Genomic DNA, 7,763 nt, shown 5'->3' with positions numbered 1-7,763 from the left:
AAAGTTTGTGGACACCTGCTCATTGAACATATCATTCCAAAATAATGGGCATTCATATGGAGTTGGTCCCCCTTTTGCTGCTATAATAGCCTCCAAAGCCAGGCCTAATCACCCAACATCAGTGTCCGACCTCACTAATGCTCTTGTGGCTGAATGGAAGCAAGTCCCTGCATAGATTGATTCTAGGCCAATGTCTATTGTGATATACACTGAGTATACCAAACATTAGGAACACCTTCCTAATATTGAGTTGCACCCCCCTCAGAACAGCCTCAATTTGTCATCCTCATTCCACAGGGATGATGGCCCATGTTGACTCCAATGCCTCCCACAGTTGTCAATTTGGCTGGCTGTTCTTTGGGTGTTGGACCATTCTTGATGCACACAGGAAACTGTTGAGCGTGAAAAACAAAGTTCTCGCCTTATAATAAAAGTGACAGCCATTGAAAAACACTGGTAGGTGAATTTTTTTTTTTTTTTTTTGGATGGTTTGTCCTCTGGGTTTCGCCTGCCATATCAGCTCTGTTATACTCACAGACAGAAACTTTAGAGTGTTTTCTATCCAAATCTACTAATTATATGCATATCCTAGCTTCTGGGCCTGAGTAACAGGCAGTTTACTTTGGGCACGCTTTTCATCCGGACGTGAAAATACTACCCCCTACCAAAGAGAAGTTAAAGAAGATGGTAGGTATCAACCATTTTGTTCTAGAAAAATAATGGTACTTCTGAAATGTCTGGAAGAGTTACCATTGGAAGAGTTACCATTGCTTTATCAGATGTTCTCTTTCCTCCAAATTCACCAGCCCCCACGATAAACAGTGTGTACTGGTTGTAGAACACCAACCCTTTCCCACTGTACGTGTGGACTGTGGAGAAAGACAGCTATGTTGTTCAGAGTCACCAATAATGAGAAATTATAAAGACCTTCCACACGACAAGTAGAGAAAATGTTATTTCAGCTTTTTCTGAAACAATCTCTAGATTGCATATATTTGATTACCTTCAATTCTTAAATTCCTCCGCTATTTGTTTAATTAATCCCACCGAGTCATTTCTCTGCTCATCTCATGCAACCCTGTGGAACATCAACCAAAAATAGTTATTCTCAATATATACCTCAACAGAAGCTCAACACAATTTTTCACTCTAATTGTCAGGGAAAAGGAAGAGTAACACAACTAACCATCCAGGAGAATGACTGCTCCAGATCCTTTGACTAACACATCTTGCGTCTGTAGCCTGAAAGGTCAGATTTCCTGCAAATGCAGACAAAACTATTTCAAATCACAGGCTTTTGTCAGCAGAAAATTATGTTGTGCTTAGAGATACTTAGAATCTGTATTGGGACAGACCCAATGTGGGTAATGGAAAAGCTCCAGCTACTGCTCTCCATGCAACAACTGCGAGAGAGTGACAATATCAGAACGAACAAAGGTGAGTTCATAGATAATTACATAGTGGTTTCAGTTAGTATTTCCCATTCCTTTTCAAGCAATAGAACATTTTAAGCTATCAAAATGCATGATTTACTCACTGAATGAACTGTGTGCAAACAGCAACACCATTAGTGTTATTCAGTGTGTTAAACCAATAGATGGTTGCCAATACTGTGTCGGATGAGTGTTTCCTTGAGATTTTGGTGAGGTCAAAGTTGAGTCCAGGCACAGAGCCCAGCCCTACATCATGGCCGCCTGGGAGGGGATGACACCGAAGGTAGGCAGACAGCTGAAGCCCTCGTGGCCCTCACACAGGAACTTGAGGTGGTCGGGTCGTACAGGATGCACTGAGCTTGGGAGTAGCTGAAGGATGACTCTGGAAGCTTCTGTCCCACTGCCTCCATCTGAAGGGGAAGCACAGCTAAAATCAGCACAATATGAAGTGATGTTACACATCATTGCCTTTCGACAGAACCAGACCCTGTAGGCCAGCTGGAGACACACTGACTGACATCAGCCAGAGAGAGTTTGACTTGGCCACTTGGCTTCAGAAAGACACTCCAAACAGACAAACATGTGTCTTTGAAGACATTGGTCCACGGTAGGAGACCACAGAGCATCATTATGGGGCCATCTGTCACCAACAGGCACAATGTCACTTCATTCCAGCCCAGTACGGTTGACCTCTCCACTCACAGGACTGATCCCGGATGCAGCAGTGGTGACAATAGCGCTGATGGGGTTGGGGACGGTTCCTGACCGCACCTCCACCAACGTGGCCAGTGACTCTTAACCGGCAACAGGGAAGAGAGGAGACTAATTACAATCACTCAATAAAGCTGTTATTGAACAAAGTACTCTTATAAAAGGCACAAATAAAGAGCACTACAAAGTCATGGTAATGAGGCACTCTTTGGGAGACTTCTACCCCCATGCTGCTGCTGCACATCCAAGGGCAAGCCGAGGGAGAGAGAAGAGGGAATAATGATGAACACTTGCCATGTTCTTGTCTCTGCCTGACCCCTAAGGCGCACTGCACCGCTAGATACTAAACTGTACTTTTCCCTTTGTTCAAAGATGGGGGGACTGGTGGTGGTGTAATTTACATTCCGTGTCATAGCAGCACAAGCCAATGTGTTTGTTCACTGGAAAGCTAGCTTGTTGTCTCTTTTCTCTCATCGGTTTGTGCACTGATGCTCCTCTATCTTTGTTTACACTGCAGCATACTGTTTAGAACTTGGACCTTCTCCCATGAAATCAGTTTCAGTACAGTGCCTCAATGGTTACAACATCAAAAGAGTTCTGGCATTCACTGCAGGCGGAATATTATTCTGATGTTTGATCTAAATCTAGCTATTAATTTTCTACATTTTGCACTATTGTTTGAAAAAACGTATGTCGGTTTGAATTGAATGGCAATTATCAGTAACATATCTGGCAGAGGCAAAATATGGCGTAGGTGTTATGGGCTGTGTGAGTTTGTTACCACTGATGTTGGCAGGTTTGGTGGCATTGGTGAAGTCACAGATGTTGTCCCACTGGTGTCGCACTGCCTCAGGAGACATGCTTTGGTTCTTGTGCCTAACGATGTGGCCCTGGGAACGCTCTTATCGCACTACACACACACGCACATTTGTGGAAATTGAATATTGTAGAACAATGCAAATACTCCCAAAGGAGAATAATAAATTCTACATACATTTTCCAATCCAGCCAGCCCCAACCTGAACAGGGAGAGAACATCAAAATAATAATCAGTAAACATTCAGAGTAAGACGAAAGGCATAGTAAACATGTGATACATTTCTCTTACAAACCTCAATTTTCTTGACACTGCTCATGAGACAGCCATAGAACAAGGGGGAAATGTATTCGGCTTTCAAGGACTCCAAGAGATCTATGACAGAAAAAGTATAGTAGTTAGTTGCTAATGTTATGACATGACAGAGTATACAAATCATGATGTTAAGCTAGCCCTTTGTTTTGATATCAAACATGTTATTGAATCTGTCTCTTAAACTCTAGGGAAATCAAGGTTACTGACATATGGGACAATATCACACTCGACTTTCATACTGGGTATAACAGGACATCATGTGGCAGATACCAAGAAGAAAATCACAGATGCCAGTCTGCCAAGCAGAGGCATCAAAACAATCTACGACGCCTCAGTAAATGCTCAATCCACAAATCAACAAGGTCATTTTTTCAGTGTATGATTGATTCATCTCTATTTACTCATTTTGTGCGTGCATTTGTTTGACAATAGCAGGTGACTTCAAGTATCACATTTACATGTCGATATTAATTGTAACACATGTAATATTGCATAATTATGCAACAGATCAACTCAAATCATTGAGCCTTAATAAGATGACAGTAATGTGTGCTGCTCAGCCTGTGTTTAGAGCCGTTTCTCAGGGACTCCTCTGACCTGGGGGCATAACAGTCTCTGTGAGGCACGAGCCCGCGGTCGGGGTGATGGTGTTGTAGTGGATATTGTGCTTTTGACCCTCGATGGCCAGGGTATTGGCCAGTCCCAGCTTCGCCGCGCTGTAGTTCGCCTGGCCAAAATTGCCATAGATGCCAGCAGCCAATAATGTCATAACGATCCTGGGCACAGACAGGGCACCATAAAATGTCAGTTTAATTCAGTGCGACAGTGTTGAATCAATGTGCCACGGCTGGTGCAGTCACGCAGCAATAACAAGAAAACACAATATGACACAGCAACTGCAAAGAAATCAGACCACTTCACTGCCTGCCAAAAGTCAACAACGATCACAAACAAAACACACTTAAAGGAAGGGCCCACCTGTGCCAAAACCTGCAACAGATGTTCAAAGCTATATGCTCTATAGGCAACCTTATTCCTGGAGTGCCGCAGGTACTGCAGGATTTTGTTCCAACTAAGCACCACATCAGGGGTGCATTCAGTTTGCTTTAACAATTGCTACTCTACGGTACGGTTTGTACTGAACGACACGTTTTCCCAAAACATTCTTGTACGTTTTTGGAAAAAAAACGGCGATACGTTTACGCCGTTCGCTGGGTGTGCCGAGTTGTGGCTTGAAGCAATGTGTGACGTATTTAAAGGGCAGCAGTACATTTTGACCCCACAACCCAACCCGGTTATTCAACTGGTCCTTCAGTACAGCACCGTTTCCGATCAATTGAACATTCTATTACGTTTTTAATGTACTGAACACAGCCCTGACCAACTGAGCTAATTGATCACTTCAGTGATTGCCTAAATTCAACACACCTGGTCTTCCAGGTCGGGTTAAATCAAAAACATGACGTGTCTGCAGCACTCCAGGACCAGGATTGCCTAGCCCTGCTCTATACCCTACACCTGTCATTGCCTATTTGCTTTATGAAAAGCACATTTTTTAATTTTTGTAATTTTTATTAGGATCCCAATTAGCTAATGACGTAACGCTAGCTAATCTTCCTGGGGTTAAGCACCAATTAACAAAACATTGCAAACAACCATAAATCAAGACTTCAAACATTCAACAAGTAGACAATACAGACCATTAAAATACCTGACAGGAAACACATTTAACATTCAGTTGATGCTTTCTATTTCCTGTCCAGTCATAGGGTCTATCGCATTAGATGTTCTTTTGTTTTTTTCTTGAAGGTGGATTTACTTTTTCCCTGGGAAATATGGATTGGTAAAGAGATCCATTCAGCTATGGTTTATATAAAACTTTAGATTTAAGGCAATTTGTCCTTGGCTTGGGTTGTCTTAGCTGCCCTGAATTTGCCTGTCTGGTTTGGTTGTAATGCGTGTTGCTAGTATGTACTAACTGGCTAATCAACCCATAGGCACTCGATTGAATAGGTGGCAGCAATATGGTGAGAATTCAAACCAAGCATTCAGAAGGCAAGATTAAGCATTTGCTATGTTGCTTATGCCTATCCCTACAGGAGTGCCTAGGGGGTAATTTGGATTTCAGCAGAGGATTCTGCTCTATTTCATTTTAAATAGGCAACATGGTGCTGTGTCTGACCCTTGACCTTTACTGTACAGTACATTACCTCCCAAACTTCTGGTTCTTCATGTGGTTCCAGACAGCTCTAGTGACCATGAAGGAGCCTCTCAGGTGAACTCTATGGAGGAGATCTGAAATACAGGGAACGAATGTTGCATTAAATCAAATTGTATTAGTCACATGCGCCGAACACAACAGGTGTAGACCTTACAGTGAAATGCGTACTTACGAGCCCCTAACCAACAATGCAGTTTTAAAAAATACAGATAAGAATAAGAAATAAAAGTAATGATCACTATGTGGTGGTTATTTTGATCTAGGATCAGTTTTGCCTTTCAGATCCTAATGAATAAGGTGATATGGACAGGGGGGACCTAAACATAGATCAGCACTCCTACTCTGAGACACTTTATGGATACAGGACCTGGTCAATCTCATTACTACTTAGACCGTAACTATATTTGTCATTCAATTCTCTATTCTATTTGAAGCTACACTGTTGGTTAGGGGCTCGTGAGTAAGCATTTCACTGTGAGGTCTACACCTGTTGTATTCGGCGCATGTGACTAATAACATTTGATTTTATTGAATTATTTATAACTTGTCAGAAATGGCCAGATCAACTAGCCCATGTCAGCTAAAGTTTTTTTTTCTTCGTTTTTTTAGCCCATAGATATTGTTGTAATTTCTTTGTCACTCAAAAATCACATGAATACACATTAGACATGGGAAAAGTGTATAGAATTGCAATTTGATTTAAAACTGCAACATTTTCTTTGCACCATGACAAAATGTGTAGAATTGCAAGAAATAAGCTTTAAACCTGCAAAATTCTCTCCCCCAACAAAAAGGGAGTGAACGGTTTGTGCCATGAACTGTACTTGTGCTCATAGAAATAGATGTGGCGCATGCTTGCACTCACAGGGGGAGGAGTGGGATGTTCCCCAATGCTGGAAGGGGGGCCCAGAGTGAAAAAGTTTGGGAACCCCTGGTCTACAGTACAATGCCCTGGTAGTTTCAATGAGGGTGGAAAAAAAACATAAGGAGGTGTAATTGGACACTGGAAGGATGGAATTTGAAACTGCATCAAGGCTCTGTAATACTGTCCTTAAACATGTAAACTGCCTACATAGCCATGAACTTAGCCTCAGATTCCAGGCCTCCAAACAGGATTCAGAAGGATGGCCACACGAGACTACCTTGAACCATGTGTAAAATTTAGAATGAAGGAAGATAACTAGGTCCAAACTACCCACCATAGTTAGCCACTGCTTTGCCTCCGTTGGCTTTTATCTCTTCATCGACTTTATCAGCAGCGGAGCGCTTCCCTCCCCCTTTAATATCTCTTCCAAGGTCATTAACCGTGTGTGGAGAAGAAATTTTGCGCCTGGTGTAATATTCTTACACTCAATAGTAAATTGCGACCGCTAATGTTGCTTATGCCTGGAACCGGCGCTGACTTTAATAGAGTACCTTCAGAAAGCATTCACAACCCTTTACTTTTTCCACATTTTGTGTTACAGTCTGAATTTAAAATGTATTAAATATACATTGAGTCACTGATCTTCACATAATACCCCATCATGTCAGAAGTGACATTTGGTTTGTAGAACGTTTTAGAAATGAATAACAAATGAAAAGCTTTAATGTCTTGATTCAATAAGTAACGGTATTGAGTTTCCTAAAAATCTACAAAAAACCGTAGAGACCCATTCGGCTTAGGTACTAAAATACAGGGAGAACTCCAAGTACTGATGCCATGTTGTGCAATGCCGTGTTCAGGCATGAACTCCGCCTCACTGCAGAGCTTCGCTCTCTTTTTAGGATTCACTCGATAGGCATGTTGTTTGATTAGGGCAGAGTCTGAAACGTCAATGTCATGCTTTAGTATATTTGTCTGAGTTGGCACATCTGAGAATAAACCCTGATATTCTAAAAGCAGTACAACAATGTCGCCTTTTTCTAACAGCATATACAGTTGACCGGGGCAGCTCTAGCAGGGCAGACATCTGACAAACTGACGTGTTGGAAAGGTGGCATCCTATGGCGGTGCTACATTGAAAGTCACTGAGCTCTTTAGTAAGCCCATTCTACTTCCAATGTTTGTCAAATCAAATCAAATGTATTTATATAGCCCTTCTTACATCAGTTGATATCTCAAAGTGCTGTACAGAAACCCAGCCTAAAACCCCAAACAGCAAGCAATGCAGGTGTAGAAGCACAGTGGCAAGGAAAAACTCCCTAGAAAGGCCAAAACCTAGGAAGAAACCTAGAGGAACCAGAATATGTCCAGTCCTCTTCTGGCTGTGCAGGGTGGAGATTA

General features: G+C 42.1%; 1 pseudogene; it reads right to left on the bottom strand.

The window, feature by feature from the left end:
• Positions 1 to 272: 272 nt before the first annotated feature.
• LOC139390193 (peroxisomal multifunctional enzyme type 2-like) lies at positions 273 to 6,649 on the bottom strand (annotated as a pseudogene).
• Between the last annotated feature and the right edge of the window lie 1,114 nt (positions 6,650 to 7,763).

Source organism: Oncorhynchus clarkii, chromosome 30, assembly GCF_045791955.1.
Source record: "Oncorhynchus clarkii lewisi isolate Uvic-CL-2024 chromosome 30, UVic_Ocla_1.0, whole genome shotgun sequence".
In the NCBI taxonomy this organism is placed as follows: domain Eukaryota; kingdom Metazoa; phylum Chordata; class Actinopteri; order Salmoniformes; family Salmonidae; genus Oncorhynchus; species Oncorhynchus clarkii.
This window is presented reverse-complemented; position numbering and strand designations above follow the sequence as displayed.